Source organism: Artemia franciscana, chromosome 8, assembly GCF_032884065.1.
Source record: "Artemia franciscana chromosome 8, ASM3288406v1, whole genome shotgun sequence".
Classification (NCBI taxonomy): domain Eukaryota; kingdom Metazoa; phylum Arthropoda; class Branchiopoda; order Anostraca; family Artemiidae; genus Artemia; species Artemia franciscana.
In genome coordinates, this window is record NC_088870.1 from 51,079,614 (window position 1) to 51,102,003 (window position 22,390).

At 34.9% G+C, this 22,390-nt stretch overlaps 1 protein-coding gene across 2 annotated transcripts in view; it reads right to left on the reverse strand.

The window, feature by feature from the left end:
• Window positions 1-20,816, reverse strand: part of LOC136030538 (MDS1 and EVI1 complex locus protein EVI1-B-like) — a 39,213-nt gene extending 18,397 nt beyond the window's left edge. Inside the window, exon 1 of one of the 2 annotated variants that reach the window (XM_065709588.1) lies at window positions 20,754-20,816. The gene's annotated coding sequence lies outside the window, so the exon portion shown is untranslated. The remainder of the gene's footprint in view (window positions 1-20,753) is intronic. The other variant, XM_065709587.1, reaches the window with a different exon arrangement.
• Window positions 20,817-22,390: the final 1,574 nt, after the last annotated feature.

Below are 22,390 nucleotides of genomic sequence, written 5' to 3' on the forward strand. Positions count from 1 at the left end.
TTATATTGAAATGATCAATATGACAACTTTAAAATGGGAATGCCAATAAATAGAAAATTTTCGTACAAAAGTTTAATGACTTCGATATTTTCAAGTTACTAACAGAATAAAACAAAATTTGTATGAACATGGCGCTGGATAGCATCTTACATACCGAAATACCGTACAAAATGGCGTTCAATCAGACTTTAAAGCATTAAGGAAGCTAAATATATATTTTTTCTTAATAACATATTTTTTTTCTGTTATTATTTTTGTTGTTTTATATTATTATAAATTTACTTTAATTTTTAAGGTGAAATGCTACATTTAGTTATTTAATTAGTTTTTAACTTTTTAGATTTTGTTTATATAACATATTTAATATGTATTATTATTTATTATTTTATATTATATAAGCCTGTTGTTTTATATCTAAAACATTCTCATATCTTAATAATAAAATTCTTTTAATAAAGAATTTTTAGTAATAAGATAATATATTATTCTGAGAATTAGCAGCAGAAATGAAAACAAATTTATTTAGAAGGGTATCAGCGATTGAGTTTTAGAACTTAACCATTACCACATCAAAGGTCATATCTATGATTTTGTTTGGGGGAGTTTGAAAGAACGATAAAATGCATTAAAAATGTGTTTATAAACATTTTTTTTACTATCTGTACTTTTTTGGTGGGGGGGGGGGTTTCAAACCCAGTATACCCCCAAAGAAACAGCCTTGACCACAGATGATCATGTTTCTTCTAATGTATAACCCCACCCGATTAAACATAATACACTCTATCGACTAGTGTAACATGCATCGCCGTTCCTTATTTAGGGATGAAGCTGATTAGAAGTTTAGACATGAAAAGTTAGATGGGACTATTAGTTATACAAGTTGTGTTTGTTTGCCCAGAAGGCTAGGTAAAAAACACGACAAAATTGTTGCAACAATCGTCAATAACAATCTACCAACCTTAAAAAAATATTTTTCAGTTTTCCCACTCTTCCGTATATCTTATAATATGTAATATAAAACCTTTTGACTTACGACCGCGTTCCTACCAGGTATGAGAAAATTTGGTAACAAATTCTCGGAAAACTTAGAATCATAAATTTAAAATCGTTAGAACATAATGTGTAGAGCATTGTACCGACCCCGACCCCAAAAGACCATCCCATCATTTTCTTACATTCCCGCGGTAAAAACTGTGCTTTAATTTCAATGGTCTTTAACAGGGACGTAGTCTTTGTAAAATTAATGTTATATGTTTTGTAAAAAATATTATGTAAATGTTAATATTTTGTAAAATTAATGCGGAACTATCTACGAGGTCTTTTGGGTAGCTTACCGACTGACCGTATTTCAAACAGTAAGCTGTACGAAATATTTTGTTCTACCTCGCTCCCCAGGCTACAATAAGGAAAAGATTGATATATCTAGGACACGTTCAGCGGATGAAGGATGTCAGATTGCCAAAGATCGTCCTATTCGGCCAACCAGTTAGGATTAAAATAAAAGCAGGCGTGCCTGAATGGGTGAGGAACAGGTCGTAAGGGAGGATTTAAGGAAAACTGGAACTTCCTGTGGTGGTTTTAAAAAGGAGGCTTTGATTAAATTGGGATATAGGAGGAGCGTGTGTAGCTGTATGGGCCTCAGGGGGCTAGGCACTGCAGTGAGTTGTTAGCAGTAGTAGTATTTTTTTAAAGCCACGCATGGTTTTGTTGGCCAGATAAGGAAGCCAGTAGCCTCAATTTTTTAAACATTTTTGATCCGTGTCTGAAATTTTAAGCCATAAAAGAAAACAAAATTTTGTGTCACAAGATTGCTTACAAGTAAAATCTCTATTTCCCTATGATACCTATTTCCCTATGATACCGTCTTTTGAATTACCCAACCGTATTTTAACCAGGAAAGAGAAAATTCGGCAACGCCTACTTAAGGAAATTGCATCATAAAAATTAGGGAAATTGAAATGATGTCCACATCTTAAAACTATTAGATTCTCCTAAAAGAGCATTAGAAAGATTAACTCCTAAGAAAGAAAATAATGTGATAAATTTCCATCCATAAATGCTAACGATATTACTGATAAAGCTTGATTATTAACACGGATTAACACGTTTGTTCTTCTTGCCATATTAACACATCGGTCTCTTTGGGAATATTTACATAACTGTTTATATTCTAGTGTAATCAAGAAATTGTTTACACAAAGGCATCATTTAGATAATAGTGTGTAAATGATGATTTAGAATATATAGCTGGTTTGACGCAATTTATGTGGTCCAAGGCTATAAAGCACTAAAGTTTATTTTGTTTTAGTAATCTGGTTTTTTCTTTTCTTTTGACGAGATAAACTGTGTCAGAGCGCAAAAGATAGTATGTAGCTCAACAATGAAAAATGATATGTTTAAGAAGATATGTTTTAAGAAGAAATGTTAACAAGTATAGATCCTACACACCCTGGGGTGGATCCAAGGAGGGTATAGGATCATCTTTCCTCACTCTTCCAAAAATCTAAGGATGCACTAATTACAGGAGGGAATAGGGGAGAAACTAAACGGGGGGAGATGCTCAAGTTTCGTTGGTGTTCCAAAATATTAGTTGATTATCTACCCCTGCCTAAGCCTACCGAGTTCTTCTGGTTACAAACAAATACAAAGTAGAGATAATAGGGAAAATCTTTTCAAGACAGTGGAAATTATTTCTGTAGATATTTCGGCCCTATGTCCAAGGGCCGTCTTCAGCACAATACAAGAATGAGAGAGAAACTATATATATATATATATATATATATATATATATATATATATATATATATATATATATATATATATATATATATATATATATATATATATATATATATATATATATATATATATATATATATATATATATATATATATATATATAAATGAACTTACATCAAATTGCGAGGATTAAAACTGAATAATTAAAAACACTTTTTAAAACTTTTTTTTTTTAAATAGCCCTAGCATCCTTACTTCAACGAAGTTCAACCAGGACTTCGTTGAGTTTTCAGTCCTGGTTCGTTGAGCTTTCAGTCCCTGAACAAGATTCTTGAGTTGCAAAATAATAGTGCGATCTTATCCATTATGATATTATAACATTCGCTTCTTAGACACGCTTTAAATATTGCCTTCCTATATCTACCTATCTAGTTATCTATTTGTCCGGATATACTTAAAAGGTGTTTCGTCGCTAAGATCATAAAAATTTATTCCTTAGCTACGGTGTCGTGAAAATATTTACAATTGCCTGTCCGATACTGATTTTTATTGCGTTCATAATATTGGCTCACCAGTGCTGATAAAACATTTCCGTATGTCATGCAACATAGCAAACACCTTCTTTGTATACCTTGGTCTTATCTGTGTAAATAATGTGAAACAAACTATAATTTCGTGTTTTCTAACGCTTGTCTTGGTCATCGAATTCACCCTTCAGCTTGTTGTACTATTTCAAGTTTTTAGGGGGGGGAGGTATGTCACTCTTTGAAACTCATTGCTTTTTATATGTCCATTGCCATGGCTTTTACGCAAATATATAAAAAAATATAGCAGGAATATGTCTCATAATCATGACATTCCTCTTAACAAGATACCGAAAAATATCGAGAAACGTAAGTAGGGGTGCCATTTGGAGGGGGAGGGGAAATGATGATCTAATTGCCAAAGCCTTGATTTTTGGCTCCCTTCTTTATTTTGAAAATATTTGTTTTTGGTCTTGTCGTTCAAAAACATCTCTTTGTTTGGTATTTTCAACGGAAAAATTGAGAAACAACAATTTTGTCCGCCTGCATTTTGAACAATAAATTATGCCCCACTTGATTCTCTAGGGCTGGTGTCTCTGGATAGAATAATCTATCTCGAACTACGTTCTTGTGGAAGTACTCCCTATCCCATTGTTAAGGATAAAAGAAATTTTATTTTAATTCTAGTTTTGAATATATTTTGTGGATATTTCATAGAAATTTCTCAGTCACGCCGATTAAGAATATAAAGCTGTTATTTTTATTACCATAATAAATATGGTAACTTTGAAATGATGGAGAAACTGAAAAGTAAAATATTTAACTTTTAGTGAAAAAAAAATTAATTTCTAAGTTTTCAAAGCTCAAATTCATAGTAATTCGAAATTTATAATTTTCACTAGCATTTCATGGTTACCCTTTTAGGTAAACCTAGTAAAGAAAGCATCCTTGCTCATAGTAACCAAAAATTTGAAAACGCGTTAAAAAATAAACTGTTAAGCGAGGAAGATTCCCTATTCGCTAATTCAGGAATGGTAACCATTATTTCCATTGATCTTAATGGTAAAAAATTATTTTGAAAAATTTGTGACAATGTCGAAACATATACTAAAGTCCACAAAATAGTATCAGATCAAGTTAAAAACTACCCCACTGGAATCATAAAGGAGAATCTCATTTGGCAGAATTACAGTCTCTCCGTAAGAAGATTTCCGTAAGAAGTGCACATTAGTTTAAGCCAAAGTAATGACGGTTATTTCTTTTGTTTGTGTTTTTTTTTGGTGATATACCACACGCTTAAGTATCAGAAGTATCCTGGAGTTCAGGGGGAGTGAAAATTGCTATGGGCGCAGTCCCTCCCTCTCCAGACTTAATTACATCCCCAGATTTTCTTTTGTCATCCCCAACAGGTTCAAGCTTATTTAATTTTTATGATTATAACCATATAATTATTTATCCTGTATAATTTGACTTCCATACGGCATCAATCGGCGACTACTAAATTAGACATGATTTTTTAGATTTTTTTTTTGACTATTTTTTACCCTAAAGTCCATCCTGCCTTAGGTTTTTTTTTAAAGGAATTTTCCCCCTCGTTTCTCTTGGATTCGTGCCCAATATTTGGCACTAATTGTTTCTCGCTAAATTTTGAAAAAATAACAGCAAAGAATTATACCCCTTCCTAGGTTTAAAAGACACCCCTTTTGTATTTTCAATAAAAATAGTCCTTGCCCCCCCCCTCTACATTTTAGTACATTCCTGGCACTGCAATGACTGACGGCTGATTAATTTACGACCGCATCCATGATTTTTATTCAGGGTGGGGGTGTTTTCTGGGGAAGGGTGGACAAATCAAAAATGCGTTTTAATGCATTTTTATTATGTTCCTACATTTCAGGAGGGGGTGAAATCCCCTAAACCCTCCCCCGAATACGCTTTTTTACCCTTCCATACATTTTGAAGCATCTGAAAAGACAAATATGCAGCATATTTTAATTCGTTGGAAAAAGTCTTCAAACGCTAGGTTTCGTTGGTGACTTATTATTTAATGACCAGCACCAACTTTCACTTATATTAATTTCCAATATTATTTGCGGTCGCCCAAGAACTGTTAGAGGTGGATTTCGGAAGTCATCTGCGAATTATGCTTTTTGTGCCCTCCCCTATGTTTTAAAGTACCTGAATTGAAAAGCACGCAGCACTTTCTTGGTCAATTGTCATCCGCTAGATGGTACTGGTGATTTTTCTTTTCGACGACTATTGCCAGTTTCACTTATAGAAGTTTCTAGTATCCTTCACGACGGCCTAAGAAACTGTTGCTGTGTGAGGCAAGAAATTATTTACAAAGTATCAGTATTAAATAAATCCTTTAAGGTATATCCATCCCTCCCTAACTACAAAACAATCATAGAACCCCATTATAGAGGCTTAAAGCCAATACATGCTAATCTTTGGAATTTTAAACAACGGGAAATTTACCTAAGACAGTGAAATTTGTTTGGACCTTAAAAATATTTTGGCTGGTTAGGGAGGGAGGGAGATGCTTCAAAGAGTCACTTTAATGCCAAAACATCCTAACTCTCACTGAGCCTTCACATATATACAGAATTAGTTCTAAGGAAGAGACATGGGGAGGATGGAAGTAGAAATTGATATAGAATCCCCAAGGTCACATTCAGAACTTTTTTGGCTGTTTTTTCTGGGTGGGAGGGACTAAAAAAATCCAAAACGCATCATAAACGTGAAATTGGTATTTAATCTCTTGATTTCTAGGAATATTTCTGGTCTAAGCTGTTATTATGAAAGCAAAGAGTAACACTAACCCCCCACCCCCAAAAAAGAAGTTAATCGTATAGGAGGGGACTGCTCCTTTCTGAGCAATCGGCTTTTGAGCAATGGCATAACATAGCGGCTTTTGAACAGTAAAAAAAAATGTGAAGAAGAAAAAACGAGGGTACTTGTTAGTTATCGCGACTACACTCAGAAAGTAAAGTTAGGTTAATCCTAATGAAATATACAAAAATATGATGAAAATATAACAATTTAGTAACAAAATTATGGAAAACAGAACAGAAAATAATGGAAATCAGGCCACGCAGAATGTATTATATCAAATACCTAACCAACTATAGGATTTAAATATTTAATTGATACTTAATTAAAATATACCTGTATAGTAGTTTCTTTCGCTCAGACTAAGCTGATTATCTCTGAGTACACACAAAGAAACCAACAGAGAAACCGGTTTTAGACAGATCAAACTTCTTGGGCGTGGTCGGGATATTTAACGAGGATATTTTCAGCCAGTGGAAAAACTGGTTTCTCATTGGTTGGAAAAATCTTCGTTTTTACGATTTGTTTTTTCATTTTTCATCTGGCCTTAGAAATTATTTACTTTTTAGTATTCCTAATTTCAGGTTACTTTTTAGCCTGCCCGTGCCAAAGCTCGATAAAGATGTAGCCTAAATCGAGTGCTTTAACTATCCTTAACTTTTTGGGGATTCCCCTATTTCCCAGACAACTGAAATATCCCCAAAATTAACTTTATCGGAAATGGATGATTTGTATTTGATATGAACGAAATTGAATTTTCTGACGATTTTGGAGAGCACAATTTACCCTTGGTAAAATTCTGGAAAACCCCCAAAATAGGCGGGGGGTAATGAAAACTGCCTAGGTTAGATATTTCCTCGTGAAATTTTAAACATTATCCTTGAAGCAAAAGAATGACATTGCAAATAGGACAAACTGGATTATACTGTCTGAAGTAATAATCAAGTTTCAAATTCAAGTAATTCGCATTTTTCTCGGAAGTTGAATGGGTATAGGAGTTGCAATCTAAAGTAATCTATTACTCAGGGAAATTTGCTTGTGTAATTTCATTATCAACGAAAGTGACAGAAAATACAAGAAGTCCCACTGTGATTTGTGACAGCAGAAAAAGTACATTGAAAAATGTCATCGAAAGGCTGCATTTCCAGTTTTACTAATTTGGAATTACCTAAATCCATTTTCAACAGGTTATTTTAGTACCAGCTCAGCGGGCTTATGATGGTGGCAGTAGTGGCTGCAACTTAGTAAAGAGCAAAACGCAGCCCACTGTAACCAAAAATATAAAGACGCGTTTTGAAAAAAAGAGCCTAATAAGAAGAAATTGCCATTCGACACTGAATCAGGATTGGTAATTATTGTTTAATCTGAAAAGTAATTTTTATTGCGAAAGCAAATTTTTGGTTATTTTGAAAAAGAGTCTGAAACCCCTCGAAAATGGCATAGGATCAAAAAATAAAATGCACCATTGGAATCCGTACGGCCAAAAACCTTGTATGTAGGTTAATTAGAAACCCTGCCTTCAACAACAAGTAAAAACCCTTTTTGCCTGGATAGCACTGATGTGTTCCCTTTTTTTCTTTTTTTTACAGGACTAGATGGTTACCAGAACACCATAAAGAGACGTTTAATGGCACATACAAACGGAAATGGAAATTACTAAGGCCCTTGGGCACCTAGCCCCCTTCCCTTAAAGTCTTCTGATCAAAATTTTAAAATAGCCTTTCTTAAGCATAGTCGAAAGGCTCAATAGCTATACTCTTGGCGTTAACATGACCCTCCATAGTTCCCGAAAAAAGGGCTGTAAGCTAAGCAATTATGGTTCTACAAGAGTCGATAGATTAAATTAGATTGCCTGAACTCGTAGTTCGGTCGGTAGAGCGATGGACCTTGAATTGGGATGTCAAGGGTTCAATCTCTTATGGGTTATTTTTTTCAATAAGGGTTTTGTTTTTTCATTTTTAAATATGATTATGTGGATAACCTGTACTTTTTAAGGCTGATAATGGTAATTCATAGACAATGCTGTTTTTCCTACTGCGCCAAAAATACGATTAACTGCTAAAACTTAAGCAATTTTGAGACAAAATGATCGGAGGGTAGACATCCCCCAACACACGTTGAGTTTTACCGAAATGTATCTGATATATTTTTCGGAATAGCCATTTGTTAAACAAAAATAGCCCAAAGATCACATAAGAATGCCTTTGGGGTTGACACAACCCCTCAGAGTTTGGTGACAAGGGTTGTTATTTATGTCCCAGGGCATCTAAAAATTTTTTAGGAAGGAGTGGTCGTGTGAACTTTTGAAGAGGCTCATTTTATTGTAAATTTATAGTTCTAGTGCCCTTTTGAATGTCAAAAGTGATGGTGGGGGGCAACTACCCCCACCCCTGAGATCCTCCTTTCTCCGAATGGATCCGATTGAAATTATGAGATAGCCATTTTGTTTGCAATAGCTCGAAGAGCATATAACAATGCCTTGAGGATGGACCTTACCCCCCAGAGCCCATAAGGTTTTTATGGACCGGTAGTCATATAAACTTTGGATCGGATAGTGCTTATTTGATTGGAAGTAGGGCGTTTTAGTGCCCCTTTTAAGAGTCAATAACTGAATGGTGGGCAACCATTCCCCTCCCCCAAGCCTATAATTCCCCAAGACCCACCTGACTAAAATTTTACGAGAGCCATTTTTTATTATTGTTTAAAGATCCACAAATTATGTCTTTGGGGATGTCAACCTCCCCACAGTCCTCAGTACAACTTGTTCATAGTTTACACATAGTAGATGTTATTGAGAAAGGTATTTTCTTTGAACCTCACTTTCCAAAAAGATAATGGGTACTCAAATGAGCCTTTCCGAGAATATTGAGTAGAGTGTTGAACTAGACCAAAACACTTCATGTGTATACATATCGTCAAAAAGCGTAACTCAGTAACGACTGAGTATATTAAATTCGAACTTTCCGGAAATGATAAGGTAAGTGATAAAAAGGCAATATTTGCATGTTACCATTACTGCTATTACAACTATTACCATTACTACTACCATGCTGCTTAATTTACATTATTGAGGGGATATTTGAGCTAAATCAAAAGAAGCTACGTGTTAATATGTACAATTTTAAAAGACCGTAGCTCAAAAATTGACCTGAGTATTAAGTTAGAACTTTCATAGATCGCTTAAATGGGAAGATTATCTGACCAAAAGGCATTATATGCACGCTACTACTATCACTACTACATTTACTAATACTGCTACTATTACTTCAACTACTACTTCTACTGTACCTACTTGTATGGCTAAGAGTATTGAGATGAAAATTTTAAGAAGTAAATGAATACACAAATTATTAAACAAACATATCAGCAATGCCATAGCAATAGCTATTTGCATTAAGTTGAAACTTCCCTGACTTCAAGAAAGGTATATTCAACTAACCAAAAGGCAATACGTTGATTCAACTACTGTTATTACCATTAATACTACTACTGGTAATGCCAATCCTACTACTGTGACTACTATTACAACTATGCTGATTGGTATAAAGGTGAAATTTTCAGGAGATTTGGAAGGAAGAAGATGAACTGAATCACAACACACAATCTGTATGCAGGTTGCCGAAAGGGCGTAACAGCAATATCTTAGGAACAGTTTGGAGTGTAACGTTGAATTTAACAGGGCTTGTTGTGGGGGGTGTTGAACTAATCAAAACCAAATATTTGCATCCTAATGCAACTACTTCTGCCCATACTACTACTACTTCTACTATTATTACTACTACTGGGTTTTCAGTACTCAATATCATTTTATATCAAATATTCAGTTTAATATTATATTAATTGTTTCCAAGACTGTTTAAGACATGCAGTTTTTAATAAATTGCCAATGATGCAGAAAGCTTAGGGGGTAGTAGCCAAACTCTTGTCATGTAGCGATTTTTGTTTGTTTTTAAGCTTGATTTGAAGATTCAACTGAATTTTTGCTCGTTTTAAGATTTATTTATTCATTTATATTAGTACTTGTTGTATGTTTATTGTCTATGATTGTTTATTTATTTCTTTTCGTATTTGGTTTCATTTATTTTTCGATAGTAATTTCTGGTAGTTTTGAGTTTGAATTATTAAAGATTTTCATTTCTGCTGGTCTTAAATTAGTATTGAAAAAGTTTCTAGTTTTGCAAAATTGTTCTTTTTCATGATCTTTAAAAAAAAACATAGTATCATAGTTTACATGTTGAAAAATCCTACACAATAAAAATAGGTAACTAGCAGATGTTGTAGCCCATACCCCAGGGGCTGAGGGTTTTCATCTTCAGAGACACAGTTATTTTGCCTTTGGACTATTTTAAACAAAATATTTATCTGAAATTTTTGATCGGGTGCATTTGAGGGGAAAAGTTGTAAGGCTGCCCTCTGATCAATTTTGACCCATAAAAAGGAACTAGAACTTTCAGTTTCCAATGAAATGAACCTCCTCCAAAGTGTATACTACCACCCCCTCCATAACAACTTCATATGCCCTGGGGCATAACTTACAACACTTTCCCAGATATCTGAGGGTTCTTTCGACCCTACAGTTTTTGCTATCCGATCTTTGGACTTTCTTGAACAAAATGGTTATCTCAAAATTCTGATCCGCTGCATTTGGCTCCGTGTATGCTTTTGGAGCAAGGTTGCCAATTACAGCATGAAAGTGCTATTTGGGCACTATTTCGTTTTGTTTAGCACGTGCTCAGGGTTGCTAGCCGTAGCAGGGAAGTGCTATTTTAGCACTATTATAGTCGATTTTTTAACTGTAGCACTGAAAATCACAGTATAGCACGCAAATTTGTACAATTGTAGCAGTTTATGAACTGACCGTGGTGGTGACCCAGATATACAGATTTGGGTCCCAAACACGAATATCAGTCTTCATTTAGTCCCCAGAGTGAGAACACCTTTTTGGATCTACTGATTTTTAACGCTTGCCTTCAACTTGCATTAATTCAGTGCTTTGAACTTGAATTAATTCAGTGACCGTAGCTAATGCTGTGACTTTTATTTTAAGGTATTTTGCTGTGGGTTAAAGTGACCTATATTCAGGATATTCATTTACAATTTAGATAATTTTTACATTCAATGCCCAATTGTGAATGGTGGCTGGAGTTTACTTCCAACCCCCCTCCCACCCGCGCAAAATACCTCTGTGGAAAATCATCACTGAAAATACTCTCCCCGAGGCTGATTGGCCTCCAAACTATTTCGACTTAGAAATCAAAAGGGAGTAAATACTAATTTCACATCTTGATGGTTTTTGTTAAAGTTTCTTTTGTACCCTCCCCCTCCCAGCAAAGATCCTGGTTACAGAACTGGGGATTACGTATCAATTTTTACCTCCACCTTCCCCGCGTCTATCCCTTAGAACTAATTTTGTATTTATCGGATGACTCAATAAGAGATGGGATACTTTGGCACTAAAATGCACCCTTTGAGATAACTCCCTCCCTTCCTAACTACAAAACCCAATTGTAGAAATTCAAGTGTCTTTTTAAGTTTTGGAATTTGTTCATTGCTTACAGATATAAATAGCGACGAAGACCAAAACTGCCTTGGACATAGGGCCGAATTTTCCACAGGAGAGTTCTGCAGGGGGGGAAAGGCTATCTGGGGGAATTAAATTTGTGAGGAAAATTTCCCTTCACCTGGTATGTATTTTCTAAAGGGTAGTTTTCGGGGAAAACTACCCTTTGGCATGTATGTATTTTAATGGTAGTTTTTGGGGAAGTAAACTACCGTTGGCATGTATTTTAACGGTAGTCTTTGGGGAAGTAAATGCCTAGAATCATTGCAAATGTTGCTGATTGTGTTTGTTTTACGGCCTTATATAATTTTGGAATTATTTTTGGACTACGAATATCGGATACGTGTTGATTTGCTGCAAAGGATAAATAAATAAAAACTAGTTTTTTTTTAACTAAAAGTAAGGAGCGACATTAAAACTGAAAAGGAACAGAAATTACTCCGTATATGAAATGGGTTGTCCCCTCCGCAATCCCTCGCTCTTTACGCTAATGTTTTTAATTGTTTTAAACAGTAGAATTGTGGCAAACAGTCAAACTTTAGCGTAAAAAGTGAGGGACTGCGGAGGGGACAACCCATTTCATATACGGAGTAATTTCTGTTCGTTTTCAGTTTTAATGTCGCTCCTTACTTTCATTAAAAAAAAACTAGTTATTTTTATTTCATTTCTGAACGTTTTTGAATTAAGGCATGTTTGATTTTGGCTCTCCACATAAATTATTAAAGATGAAATTTGCATATTAATTCTTTTTTTGGCTAAATGGCTTTCTGTTAGTTGTGATCAGAAGATTTTGAGAAATAAGGGGTGGGGAAGGAGGCCTAGCTGCCCTCCAATTTTTCGATAACTTAAAAAGGGAACTAGAACTTTTAATTTTTAACGAACGTTTTTATTAGTAAAAAATATACGTAACTTAAGAATTAACTTACGTAACAAACTTTTATATTCTTATATTTTTATTATGTATGTGAGGATTTATCTCCTCCTGAATACCTCGCTCTTTATGCTAAAGTATTTTTAGAACCCTCATATTCGTAATAATCTCTGTTCGTTTTAAGTTTTAATGCTACTCCTTAAATTCAATTGAAAAAACTTTTTCATGCTTATTTTTTCATTGTTTTTTTTTATAGTAATGCTAGAAAATCCTGCGCCCTTTTCATTGAATTTTTCTTCCCCCATGACATATTCCTCCAAGAAAAGATCCTCCCACATAGGCCCCTCCCCTCAACCCCACCTCCAAACCAAAAAAAAAAAATCCCCCTGAAAACGTCTGTACACTTCCCAATAACCATTACTGTATATGTAAACACTGGTCAAAGTTTGTAACTTGCAGCCCCTCTCCCAGGGACTGTGGGGGAGTAAGTCATCCCCAAAGACATAGTTATTATGATTTTCGACTATGAGGAACAAAATAGCTATCTCAAAATTTTGACCCGTTGACTTTGGGAAAAAATGAGCGTGGGAGGGGGCCTAGATGCCCTCCAGTTTTTTGTCACTTAAAAAGGGCACTAGAACTTTTCTAGTACGTTAGAATGAGCCCTCTTGCGACATACTAGGACCACCTGGTCGATACGATGACCCTGGGAAAAAAAACAAATAAACACGCACCCGTGATTCGTCTTCTGGCAAAAAATTCGAAATTCCACATTTTTGTAGATAGGAGCTTGAAACTTTTGCTATAGGGTTCTCTGATACGCTGAATGCGATGGTGTGATTTTTGTTAAAATTCTAGGACTTTTAGGGGTGTTTCCCCCTTTTTTCCAAAATAAGGCAAATTTTCTCAGGCTCGTAACATTAGATGACAACGACGAAATTTGATGAAACTTATATATTTAAAATCCGCATGAAAATTCGATTATTTTGATGTATCTTTTAGCATCAAAATCCCGTTTTTTAGAGTTTCATTTACTATTGAGCCGCTCCTTACTACAGTTCGTTACCACGAACTGTTTAATAAGTTAGTTTACGAGTCACACTTTTATTGAACTTTTTTTTAAAGACAAATTCATAGCAAGATTGATCGAGTGTTAGCGGTGAAATTTGCTTCAAAGTTTTATAATAAGGAAGTTCTTGAAGATGCCTTTGACATTTGTAAAGATGTGCTTAAGACAGACATTCATGAGAAGCAAAAGGGAACGATGCCAGCAACGGGTGACATTTTTGACATTTTTACAGAAAGAGTAGCTAAGAAACTCCAAACACCCTGCTTCATTATTTTTGATCCTTCGGATGTACCGATGCTACCTGATGAGCCCAATACTATCAGCTTCAAGATTGAACGACTCCGTTACTATCCTGACCCATTTAATAGAAAAAAAGAGTCTATACGAAGTGCAAGTGATATAAGGCAAATTGCTTGGCCCACTCCTGCACAGTCGAAGCCAGTAAGCTACCCAGTCGAATTATCTAGTGTACCAGCTAGCCTACAATCTTTTACTTCAATATTGTATAATAACTGAGGGTAAATATAATTTTACAGCCTAATCACAGGCATAGTCCAAATATATTCCTCCAGATGAAGAGATGTTAAATCCATATTAACGAAATTGGCCCTACAAACTGCATTTTGAGAGTTTTTGGAATGCCTTCCCCAAAGGGAGAAGATCTACTAACTTTCTAAACTTTCCAAATATTTGCGTGCATAAATCCAATGGTGAATGAACGTCCCTCCAATTTATGTGAACTACTGTTGCTTTTTGTGTATGTAGTTCTATCTTTGTTGCCAGAATTTTTAAATGTTGAATGTGTTAAATTTAAATTAGCGAAGATAAACATCTCTGTTGGAAGAGGGAATTTAACCTCACTGGAGTCCTGCTACAAAACACTGAACTAACTTACACTCTTGTCCCTTGAGCCTCGCCTTAGTACTAGTGGTGTCTTTTCAGAAGGGCATGGGTGCAGTTGCCCACTCCAATAATCTAGAGACAAATTGATTATTATATTGCCCATGCCCCCTTGGCTCTTCGGATGGAGATCCCTCCCTCCCCAATAAAAATGCTTGAGCTACGCATCTGCTTAGTACTAATTGCTTTGTTATTATCAGAGTAGTAATGATAGTGAAAACATTTGTGTCGTATTATAGTCACAACGCTCCAGTATTAACTAGCAGTAGTTATTGAGTTTTGAAAATTTCAGCTTACTAGTTATAAAAATAAACTTTGAGAAACCAAAATTACCTTGACTGAGATATTTCTTATAAAATCTTCGTTGATAAGTTAATCGGATTGACTAGGCCATGGACATAGGTATTATAATCATATTTTATTGAAAGTAATCTATTTTTAATCTAGAAGCAGTGTAGTTTTTTTGTTTTTTTTTGTATCAGTATAATACCCGTGTTAACAGTGGAACTACATATTTTCTGTGTTTCGGTAGAGTACCCAATTATAGAGAGAATTTATAGAAATTACATCTCCTATTTATCTTGGGTGATTTATCTGTGCTTTAACTTTTAATTTCGTATTTACTTAGTTAAAAATAAGTTTTTGTATTAACTCTTTAACTTTTATAAGGTCTGATTATATGATGTGACAGCTAGTTTTCATTGTTTAAAGAATCATGTGTACCCATAAGCCGAATTTTAGAAGGGACTTGCCTAACCTTGGTAATCTTACCTTACCTAATCTTACCTTAATCTAATTGGCAATTCCAAAGCTGGATAGTAAAAATCTCAAAGCAAAAATATGCAAATATAAGGAGGCGTCATTCGGCCAGGGGGACTGGCTTGCCCCCTGCCCCCCTTTATGGGTGGCCGTTGAAATAAACAAAACATGTACCTTTCTTGAGACAATTTTTTTGCAGAGTTCTGAAGTCTAGATATTGGTAATTCGTACTTGTTTTAATCAGAGCTCTTAACTGCAAAAAGATGGTTTAGTGAAATACTGAGCCACCCTAACCTCGTGGTTGACTAGTAGTCAAGTCTAGCACGTTAGACTTGAAATTTTTTGGCCTTGAGGCCAGGGGTTTGAATCCTCGTGTCGGTTATTTGGTACGAAACGGGGGTCAATGGTGTCGAAGCAGCCCTAAAAGGGCACCTGGATAAATCTGGGGAAGGGTATACGAAAGCAAAGGATGACTGGCCTCCAGCCTCCCTCATTTCACCTTCTGGCTGAAAGGTCATAAAACGGAGATCAGCACCGCCAGCAACCACTGTGAAGCCCAATGCCATACTCTTTACCTTGAGTTATCGTTGCGATGCCACCGAAGGAAAAACGATAGTAAAGTGAACATAACATTGTGAATATGGTAATGAAGGGGCAATACCTTAGGGAAATGTAAAATATGTATTGGGTACTCAAAGAAGTGGAATGTAGGATGTAAGACCAAGAAATCTGGACAGGGAGATAAGATATGCACATCAGACTCCCTTGGGGTTCCACAGGATATGGTGCAAGCGAATTCATTTTAATTTAAGTTTTAGAGTCTAATTATAATCTTAAATTCCTTATTTTGTTAGATTAACTCAATCTTCTGACACTTTAAGGCCTCATTGTCGATGATCTGGATTAAAAAAATGCCAATCTCCTATCATCCTTATTAATTGACTGCAATCTCCCAACATATACATTTCTGTAGTCTCCTAACATCCCTATAAATTGACTGCAATCTCCCAACATCTTAATAGATTTGCTGCAATCTCCCAACGGCCTTATAAAATGACTGCAATCTTCCAGCATATTAATTTCTGCAGTCTCCCAACATCTTATGCGCAAATTAGCACCCATGCTACTGCATGCTGAATTTAGGTGCAGTATATTTTCATCGCTCCAGGCAAGGCTTATCTAGGAGGATAGGGGATTTGATTTCTCTGAAATATTTGTCTGACTCGTAAACCGTAACAAAAATGAATATACAAACATTTTTATCCGATTTTAAAAGTTCATTTTGTAAAACCCTCCTCCCAAAAAATCCTTCCCCCCCCGAAAAAATCTTAGATACGGGCCTGGCTCCAGGGATCACTTTTTATCGAGGGTGGAATCGAGTGGCTTCTATTTATATTAATATCAGCTTCTTTGAATTATGTAATAAGATTTGACAATTTCACAGAAAGGCTACATTCATTCTTCCGTTAATTTTACATATGATTAAATTAGTCAAATTTCTCTACCATATTCGAAGTTTATAAATTTGTTTTCATATATATTTAACTACCTGTTGCAGTGTTGTAAGCTAAACTGTATCTAAGAGGGGGGGGGTACCATTTTTGGCCCTATCCTGTGAAATTTGTGTCCAACTCGTAAAATAGTGACAGAAATTATCAGGGATTATGATAATTTCAATTATAATTATGAGTTCTCATAATTATAGAATTCTGAGAATTATGAAAATATGTCGGTCGAGACCTCCGCTTGACCGTCTTCAGTGCAGAATAATAGTAGTAATAAAGTACATATAAAAGTTCACGGGGCAATATAAGAAACCAAACCTTAAAACAAACACATAAAGTCTGATTTGCCTAATAAATAGGCGAATCAGATATACATACCATGTATGCGAATCATGACATACATACCATACATATACATACCATGAGTCTACAAATAACAATATTGAAGATTCAGACATAGATTGAGTAGCTGGTCTCACCAGAGGAAAAAAAATTGTTACTAAAACAATCATAACTTCGCAATATGCAGAAAATAATTAGTCAACAGAAATTCTGCGTGTTTCCAGTTTCATTACCCTTTTTAATTAACGTTAGAATAAATTGTTAGAACAAAAATGAATATACATTTTTATCCGATTTTATCGGATAACATTTTTATCCGATTTTAAAAGTTCATTTTGTAAAACCCTCCTCCCAAAAAATCCTTCCCCCCCCGAAAAAATCTTAGATACGGGCCTGGCTCCAGGGATCACTTTTTATAGAGGGTGGAGACGAGTGGCTTCTATTTATATTAATATCAGCTTCTTTGAATTGTATAATAAGATTTGACAATTTCACAGAAAGGCTACATTCATTCTTCCGTTAATTTTGCATATGATTATATTAGTCAAATTTCTCTACCATATTCGAAGTTTATAAATTTGTTTTCATATATATTTAACTACCTGTTGCAGTGTTGTAAGCTAAACTGTATCTAAGAGGGGGGGGTACCATTTTCGGCCCTATCCTGTGAAATTTGTGTCCAACTCGTAAAATAGTGACAGAAATTATCAGGGATTATGATAATTTCAATTATAATTATGAGTTCTCATAATTATAGAATTCTGAGAATTATGAAAATATGTCGGTCGAGACCTCCGCTTGACAGTCTTCAGTGCAGAATAATAGTAGTAATAAAGTACATATAAAAGTTCACGGGGCAATATAAGAAACCAAACCTTAAAACAAACACATAAAGTCTGATTTGCCTAATAAATAGGCGAATAAGATATACATACCATGTATGCGAATCATGACATACATACCATACATATACATACCATGAGTCTACAAATAACAATATTGAAGATTCAGACAAAGATTGAGTAGCTGGTCTCTCTAGAGGAAAAAAAATTGTTACTAAAACAATCATAACTTCGCAATATGCAGAAAATAATTATTAGTCAACAGAAATTCTGCGTGTTTCCAGTTTCATTACCCTTTTTAATTAACGTTAGAATAAATTGTCCATAGGCTTACTTTATATTAACTTGACGGCAAAAGCAAGGCAACGGTAAAAGTTGGTGACAAGAAAAGAATCAAATAAAGAAAAATTCTTTGTAAAAACTTATTTATTATTTACGTATACCTATTCATCTAAAAACGCAAGAAAAGGTAGAATCATTGAACGAAAGTGGAAATGCCACGAATAAATTCGATTCTTTTGATGTATCTATTGTTGTGAAGACTCTCTTTTTAGTGTTTCGATTACTATTGAGCCGCAACGCTCCTTTCTTAGATGTTGTTACCACGAAATGTTTGATATAAACCCTACCGCTCAAGTTGATTCATTGAATAGATGGAAAATATATAATTTGGGCTATATATTTGCACATCAGGGTTTGGGGTAAAGTATTTCGACAGAGTGAAGCTAGAAAAAATTCTTTGTAATATGCTGATTAATTGTACCTAACATATTAGGCATGCAAACCCGCTATCTAGCGTAACGAAGAAATTCGAAGAACGAAGTCAACGGATATCCGTTGACTAAAGCAAAAATTGTATTACTCTACATATTTAAAAAAGAGCTATACAGATCAGTTTTCTCTCCCCCCCCCATTAATATGCAAACATATTGTCCAAATTACGCATTTTCCGTTCATTTTACTATGTGTCACCCTTGCTTCAACCTGTATGAATCAACACTGGGCAAAAACGCATGGCGTACATAACTTGGGCTATATATTTGCAGATTGGGGTGGGGAAAGTATAGTGGAGGTGCCTCCGAAATCTGCCTCTAGAATTTTCCTGCATATTATGAATTTAGGGTAAAATTCTAGTTAATTGACATCTTGTTATCTCGGAAAGGGTTGAAGTTAGGAAAATGAAATTTTCAGGGATGGGTCTACAGGCTAAAGTATGCCCCTGGAAGGTATTTTAAAGTACCCACCTCCCCTCTTTCTCCCTCTAGAGGATCCTGGAATTAGCCTACATGACAGGTCTATACCTATTGAAATTTTGACAAAACAACATTTTACCTTAATTTTCAGTTACTAGTTGCTTTTTCTCTCCCTTTAGCTCTGAAAATGCAATTCCTGTTATTTGAATACAATTTTGAGCCATATAAATATTTTTTTTTCAAAATTTAGGAAATGTATTTGCATATCCTTAAAACCTTATAAAATGGAATTGAGCAAAGTTACAAAGCTGAAAACAATTTTGTTGTACTTCAATCAAGCAGAAGACATATTTTGCAAAGTTTCACTATTATAACACTCATATTTCTAAAGGTCGGGGCCCTCTAGAGGGAGAAGGAGTGGAGGTAGTTGCTTCAAAATACCTTCCCAGGAGATACTTTAGTCTGTAGATTCATCTCTGAAAGTTTCATTTTCCTAACCTAAACCCTTTCTGGGACAGTAAGAAGTCAATTAACCTGAATTACGATTTTATTCTTCTGAGACCATTGTGGCGAAAAAGTGATAAAAAAAAATAGTAAATAACTTCGAAGACAACACTGCCTTTCCATGACGAAAATATAACAATTCAAAATAGGAATGAAACCTTTTAATTGACAGTGAAACAAATATAAAATTTTTTAACTGAATATTTCAAAGACGTGCAGTGTTCGAAATATCCAGTTAATAAATTATGTATTTGTTTCACTGTCAATTAAAAGGTTTCATCCCTATTTGACCTGTTATATTTTTGTTAAAAAATAGTAAAGAAAATAAGATAATGACAGATTTGAAAATCAAAGAGATCTATGTAAATATTTCGGTTGAGACCTGCACTTGACCATCTTCAGTTCAGAATAAAAAAAAAAATACCGACGAAAGTCCACTGGACAAAATAAGAAACCAAACCTTGAAACAAACACATAAACTGAAATACAAGACACTTTCCAGGCAAAGATGAAAGGGTAACTAAATAGAAAATTCAATTCTGAATGGCCTTTCAAACTTTTATTTTATCTAGGGCATCTATTAAAGGCATTCAGGATTAATCGGAACTTAAGTTCATTGAAAATTCATTTTTATTCATTCAGATGAATAAATTAGCAATTCAGATGTTTTTAGATCTGTCATCAAAATCATATTTAACAATCTAATAAGATCTCTTATAATATCTTGCTTGGTAAGCGATCAGCCTTTGAAGATGCTTTATATAAATGGAAGCCTGAAATGTCATTCACATTTTTGATTCAGTTCCATTGTTACTTGGAAAGGGTCTTCTTATATCAGTTTTATTGTTTGGTTTCTTATATTTCCCTTTGTGACTTTTATCTGTACGTTCTGTTAGTTTATTTTGCACTCAAGAAGGTAGAGCGAAGGTCTTGATCGAAATATTTACATAATTCTCTTCGATTTTTCACTGGCTGATTATCCTTGTTCTCTATTCTTTATGTTTTGTCTAGGCTACTGCCCCAATTCAAGCCTTATATCTGTTTAACAATTCCTTACGAAGGGGCCAACCGCTTAAATAATTCCCAAGTCGATTTACATAAAGAGAAACTCACAAGATAATTCCCACTGCTCTATTCCTATCTCTTTCTTTGGAAGACACAAAAATTGAACTGACAGATGCTTCCAACGATGCACCTCCTCTTTTCATCTGCAAATAAGATTCACCGAGCTCCGCCCAATATGAAATAAAATTAGCCAATGGAAAGCAAGTAAATCAAATGATGGGCCAGTAGGAGGTGTCATCCTGTTTCTAAGAAAGAGGGATTTGCTCCGCAGGAAGCTTCAATTAATTGAAAAAAGTAAGTATGTATTGTTTAGAGCCAGAAGGTTTTAAGAGATATTTTGGAAGGGTGAATCAGAGGAGGGCTAGAGCAATTTGGTAAAATTTCTTAGCTATGCTTTGTTTATAGTTGGTGCATACGTGGTTTACCACGATATAAAAATACTTACAACACTTAAACCACTAATAATTACCGATTTTTTAATTTATTTCATAATCAGAAATCCCCTGCTACAATTTGTCTGAAAACGAACTAGGCCCCTAATGGCTATTAACAAATAATTTCAGCGCTACTGTTAAGCTCCCAGATTTGGATTGATTTATAAGTTTCGTATGGGATATGCACAAGAAAGGGAGGGGACCTTGTGCACCTCCTCCCAAAAAATCCAACTTTTCCGAATTTCCTGACAATTTTTATCTAAGTCATCAAATATGTTTTCTTATTAGCCCCTCCCCCTACAGACACACATAAAAAAGCTTATGTTTACGTGCCTTAAGTCATATCTCCTTTGCAACTTCAGGTTTAACTCAATTCTTTAGTTAAGTCGGAAATAGAAATTCTTTGATTAGGCTACAACTTGAGAAAGATCAACCGATTTTTCTTTAACAAGAATTAAACTTTCTCCTCAGCTGGGGTGCAATTTACAATGGGACAGGTGGCAGCTTCCCCTACAACGCCTCATTTCACCCCCTCCCCATGCTGAAATTTAGCATCTTTATAAATCTTGACGAAACTAAGATAAGCCTACATAATTCAGCACTCTATGGAAACATATCAGTTTTCTTTGGCTTACCTTTGCCTTTGTGGTACTATATGGCTTGTTTTTATTTTTTTCATTTCCATTTTCACTTGAACTGGGGACGTTAGCTCCCTCTCTTTCTCCCCCTGATCTTGATGAAATTGCACCTCTGCTTCTCAATATTTCTGGAAAAACTAAATTAACATGTTAAAACTTTGAAATATTCTATAACGACTCTAATATAGACAGAACCGTTCCTAGGAGAGAGGGGCGTCACAACCAAGTCAACTAGCCTGGGTCTCACATCTGGTGAGGCAGCTGGGTAATTGCCCACTCTGATCAAATTTTTCGCTAAGATTCGTCTTTTTTGCTTATATTTGAGTCGGGAAAGGGGGGATGTAATTAATTTTTCCTCAGAAAGCACTGAACTTTATAAACTGCTCCGGATATAGATGGATTAATCCATAATTGGTGCTGATCGTCTAGGTTCGATCGTTTTGGCAATTATCATTTTTTTTAAGGTAAGGTGCATGGGGTGGTTCATACTTTGTTTGAATAAGCTAAAAAGTTGTGACACTGTCCAATATACCGATCACAATATCAGAAGACACGTAACAAAAATATATATAAATAACTCTTTATGTTTTTTTTTTTTTTTTTTTTTTTTTTT